This window comes from Triticum urartu, chromosome 7A, assembly GCF_056163025.1.
Source record: "Triticum urartu cultivar PI428250 chromosome 7A, HENAU_Tu73, whole genome shotgun sequence".
In the NCBI taxonomy this organism is placed as follows: Eukaryota; Viridiplantae; Streptophyta; class Magnoliopsida; order Poales; family Poaceae; genus Triticum; species Triticum urartu.
In genome coordinates, this window is record NC_141879.1 from 640,653,784 (window position 1) to 640,659,921 (window position 6,138).

Genomic DNA, 6,138 nt, shown 5'->3' on the forward strand with positions numbered 1-6,138 from the left:
GAACGAAACTTTGCGAGGAATTTTTATATCAATAAAGAGAATTTCTGGAGCCAAGGACCACCAGAGGGGGGCACCTGGGTGGGCACAACCCACCAGGGCGTGCCCCCCTCCTGGTGCACCCAGGTGGGTTGCCCCCACCTGGTGGCCCCGCAGACCCTGAAACCTACGCTATAAAATCTATTTTTTCCAGAAAAAATCAGGGAGAAAGAATTATCGCGATCCACGAGACGGAGCCGCCGTCACCTCCTGTTCTTCATCAAGAGGCCAGATCTGGAGTCTGTTTGGGGCTCCGGTGAGGGGGGTCTTCATTATTCGTCATCACCAACCCTTCTCCATCGCCAATTCCATGATGCTCCCCACCGGGAGTGAGTAATTCCTTCGTAGACTCGCTGGTCGGTGAGGAGTTGGATGAGATTCATCATGTAATCAAGTTAGTTTTGTTAGGGCTTGATCCCTAGCATCCACTATGTTCTAAGATTGATGTTGCTATGACTTTGCCATGCTTAATGCTTGTCACTTAGGGCCCCGGTGCCACGATTTCAGATCTGAACCGTTTATGTTATCATCATTATATACATGTTCTAGATCCGACCTTACAATTTATAGTCACCTACTACGTGTTATGATCCGGCAACCCCGGAGTGACAATAGTCGGGACCACTCCTGGTGATGACCGTAGTTTGAGGAGTTCATGTATTCACCGTGTGTTAATACTTTGTTCCAGTTCTCTATTAAAAGGAGGCCTTAATATCCCTTAGTTTCCAATTGGACCCCGCTGCCACGGGAGGGTAGGACAAAAGATGTCATGCAAGTTCTTTCCATAAGCACGTATGACTATTTACGGAATACATGCCTACATTATATTGATGAACTGGAGCTAGTGCTGTATCGCCCTAGGTTATAACTATCTCATGATGAATATCATCCAACAAATTCCGATCCAATGCCTACGAATTTATCTTATATTGTTCTTGCTAACTTACTACTGCTATCATTATTATTGCACTTGCTACAAAACTATTGCTATCACTGTTACCGTTACTACTGCTACTATCACTACTATCAAAACTATCATATTACTTCGCTACTGATCACGTTGCTGCGGAGAATTAATCTCCAGGTGCGGTTGAATTGACAACTCAGCTGCTAATACCTTCAAATATTCTTTGGCTCCCCTTGTGTCGAATCTATAAATTTGGGTTGAATACTCTACCCTCGAAAACTGTTGCGATCCCCTATACTTGTGGGTTATCAAGAGCCGTATCCAGCTAAGACTAAGATTTATCCCTCTAAGACGAGGGGAGGTAGGAAACTACCATCCAGTTCTGCTTTGGATTCACCTTCTGTTATAAGTAAACTTGCAACACCACCACATGCTATTAATCCTCATATGTCGCAAGTTATTGATGATGCTACTTCTGCTATGAATGATACTTATGATGATGCTAGTACCTTGCTTGATGATAATGATGTGCCACTTGGTGATTTTCTTGATGAACGAATTGCTAGAGTAATACAACATGATGTTGTTGAATCTGATGATGAGCTTGAAACTAAAACTCCTGAAACACCTACTATAACTAGCCTTCCTAGATATGAATTGCCTAAGGTACTGGAAGGTTATGTTATGAATGAGGAGACAACTAGAGACATTCTTGCTTGCAAGGATAGAGATGATCTAGAGAAATTATTATGCAAGTACAAAGAAAAATCTAGGAATGCTAGAATGCAATATGATCCTAAGTTTGCTACTTCACCTAACTTTATTGACGATAAGGATTATGAATTCTCTGTCGACCCAGAGTTGATTACTTTGGTTGAATCTGATCTTTTCCATGGTTATGAAACTGAAACTGTTGTGGCACATCTTACTAAGTTGAATGACATAGCCACCCTTTTTACTCGTGATGAGAAGACTCGCTATTACTTTATTCTCAAATTATTGCTATTCTCATTAAAGGGAGATGCTAGAGCTTGGTACAATACTCTTGCTCCTGGTTGTGTGTGTAGTCCCCGGGATATGATTTATTACTTCTCTGAAAAATATTTCCTTGCTCATAAGAAATAAGCTGCCTTGCAAGAAATATTTAACTTTGTGCAAATTAAAGAAGAGTGTCTCCCACAAGCTTGGGGGAGGCTTTGCCAATTACTTAATGCTTTGCCTGATCATCCTCTTAAGAAAAATGAAATACTTGATATCTTCTATAATGGACTAACCGATGCTTCTAAGGATTTCCTAGACAGTTGTGCTGGTTGTGTTTTCAGGGAACGAACTATTGGGCAAGCTGAAGAATTATTGAATAACATATTGAAAAATTATGATGATTGGACTCTACCTGAACCACCGGCTAAACCCTCTCCGAAGAAGAGGGGTATATTATATCTCAGTCCCGAATATATGCAAGAGGCAAAGAAATCTATGAAGGAAAAAGGTAATAAAGTTGAGGATGTTAAAAATTTACCTCCTATTGAAGTAATACATGGGCTTAATACACCACCACCAAATGTGGTATAGGTAAATTCTCTAATGAAGTTTGATAATGACAATCCTCACAATATGCACCCTAGCCAATGCCTTTGTGAGTTTGAAAACTATATTAGAAAACAAGATCACTTTAATGCAAATGTTATTAAACAACTGAAATACAATTCTGATATGATTGCTTGCTTGAGTGACTTATTATTTAGAATCTAAAATTATGTTAGAGGTGTTGGAAAACATGGTTCTATGGTCCAAACTCAGTTAGAACAAGTTGCTAAATCACAAAGAGAGTTGCTAGATGAAATGAATAACAATATACATGACTTTGCTGTTAGAGTAGCAACTAGAGGAGGTAAAATGACTCAGGAACGACTTTATCCTGAGGGACACCCAAAAATAATTGAACATGATTCACAAATGAACAACATCACTGCACCTAGTCCTTCTAAAAAGAAAAGGAAGAAGAAAAATGATAGGACTTTGCATGCTTCTAGTGTACCTGAAATAGAAAAACCTCCTGATAATGAAGTCTCTATCTCTAATGCTGAAACTCAACCTGGTAGTGAATACTCACCTTCTGATAATGACGAAGTTCATGAAAATACTCAAACAATAGTAATGAACCAGACAATGATGTTGAGATAGAACCACCGGTTGATCTTGATAACCCACAACCTAAGAATAAAAGGTATGATAAAAGTGACTTTGTGGCAAGAAAACATGGTAAAGAAAGAGAACCGTGGGTTCAAAAACCTATGCCCTTTCCACCTAAGTCAACTAAAAAGAAAGATGATGAAGAGTTTGAATGCTTTGCTGAAATGCTGAGGCCAGTCTTTTTGCGTACTCACTTGACTAATATCTTGAAAATGCCTCCTTATGCAAAGTATATGAAAGACATCATCACCAATAAGAGAAAAATACGAGAAGCTGAAATCTCCACCATGCTTGCTAATTATACTTTTAGAGATGGAGTACCTAAAAAACTTGGAGATCCGGGATTACCAACTATACCTTGCTCTATCAAAAAGAATTATGTGAAAACTGCTTTATGTGATTTAGGAGCTGGTGTTAGTGTTATGCCTTTCTCTTTATATAAAAGACTTGATTTGAATAAGCTCACACCTACTGAAATATCTTTGCAAATGGCTGACAAATTAACTGCCATACCTATCGGTATCTGTGAGGATGTGCCCGTTGTTGTTGCTAATGTCACTATTTTGACTGACTTTGTTATACTTGAGATGCCCGAGGACGACAACATGCCGATTATCCTTGGTAGACCCTTCTTGAATACTGCAGGGGCTGTTATTGATTGCAATAAAAGCAAGGTCACATTTCATATCAACGGTAATGAGTATACGGTACATTTTCTGAAGAAACAATTCCAAGTGAATGGTATTAATGCTATTGAAAAATCTCCGACAACCACTATTGGAAGTTTTCAACTACCTCTACCTACTGCCAAAAAGAAACATGAAATGCTTATTATTGGGGACATGCATATCCCCGTTGAGGTAACTTAGTGATTTACGAAAGTTCTTCGGTTTCATATTAATCGAAAGTGGTTGTTAATAAGACCTGATCAACCTTATTAATGGATCATTTTTTGAGAGGTATGAAGTTGATGAATTTAGTAAGCACTACCTTCTGTTTTCTGTTTTTATTAATTAAATAAAATGAAATGCCATGTTTTGTCTGTTTTTTGAATTTCCTGTTCAATAAAAAATGGTAAAAGTTCTCAGAATGCTCTGAAAAATTAATACAATTTTTTCCGAATATTTAAGAATTTCTGGTGCAAATAATATCAGAGGGAGGTGCACTAGGTGGGCACAACCCACCTGGGCACGCCAGGACCCCCAGGCGCACCCTGGTGGGCTGTTGTCCCCACGTGGGCCCCCTTACTCATCTCTTTACATCACATCATCACCTACCTCCAGAAAAAAATCTCCATTGATCTCTCTCCCGTGTTCTTGCTCTCAAACCCGTGGATTTCGATCTATTTGCTCGAAGCTCCGTTTCCGAAACAGTTTCGGGGGATTGTTGCTTGGTATGTGACTCCTCCGTTTGTCCAATTAGTTTTTGTTTTAGTTGTTTATATTTTGAATAATTAGCTACTCTTGGTGCTGCTGTAGATGAGCTTGCATGTTGAATTCTTAGAGTTATAAGTAGTTTGAATGCTTGCTATGGCCTCTATGTATCCCTATGAGTAGTTGGTATCACTTTTGTGAAGTTTTGTTGAGAAATTTTTTGTGGACTAAAAATTTCAGAATTTTTGTTCATAGGAAAAACATGAATATATTTAGGAAGTTTGGTTCCAAGAAGAACTCCAAGGGAGTTATTGGGGAGTCATCCGACAGTGATCTCCACCCTCGGAGGTTGGCGGAAGTACGGCCGTGCGAATGGCCGCATATCCCGTTCGTGGAAGAGGCTGGAATCCTTCAGGAGTTCACACAATATGCTGCTAATGCTAGCCTCACCGACTTCATCGCAGCTGAATGTGAACAGTATCATATCCTCACAAACATCTTTGTTCAAAGTTTTACTTTCCTTCCTAGGAACAATCCTCCTGAAGTGCAGTTTAATTTATATGCTGAAACCCGTCAGATACCACTTACTGAATTTTGTAACATATGCATGAACCCTTCTGACGGGAGTTTAGTTGAGCCTAGGCCGATAGAGTTTGAGGCCTTTTATCGTACCTTGACAGTGGGAGATGAGAAAGGGGTGTCGGCTATCACTGCCACTAGCATACACTTTCCTACCTTGCATTATTTTGCTTTATTTATTGCTAAGTGTTTGTTTGCTAGAGAAAAAGTAGGTGCGCTCAGCGCACCAAACTTTGTTGTTTTATGTTGTGCACTAGAGGGCGACAACACTTATAGCTTGGGAGCTATTGTGGCACGTCGCCTCCACGTTAATAAGTCCAAGGGTAAAATACATGGTGGAATTTTTGCTACTCATTTGGCAGCTCACTTTAATGTTGAGATACACCTCCATGATTAGCCTCCGACCAAGGTTTACTTAGATCGCGCAGCCATGGATCACCACCATTTTACTGATATCGAATCTCCTAACATCCCTATTCCATATAACCTAGTTTTTACTGTGAGGACTCGTGATATTATTCCGTTGCCTGCTCCTCTTTGTTTGATCCTGTTTCCAAGGGCGAATATAGGATTATGCTTGCGGACATCCTCGCCTACCGGAATGACTAGGCTGCAGCAGACGAGGAGCCTTAGAAGTGGGATGCATGGATGCCCACTCCTCAGCACCCCGACTACTATCCAGGCTACTGATCAGTTACCAAGCTAGGCCAAAAGCCTAAGCTTGGGGGAGTACATGTTTCTCACCGACATCACATTCATGTTCACACATCTCACTCCAGTTGTCGGTGTTTACACTTTTTCATTGTATCATCCATGCTTAATTTTATTTTCTTGCTTTTTTCTTGTGTGTTTGAAAAACCATAGAAAAACAAAAAGAAATTAGTTGTAGTTAATTTACTTTCTATGCATGCCTCATATGAATAATTGTTGATCTAATAAAGAGCCCATTTTACCTTGTCTTCTCCAATTGAATAAAATGTTTGCAGATTCGAGCTTAGTCCATGGCACACTTGCACTATTATTATTTTCATATCATTCGGTCGTGCAAGT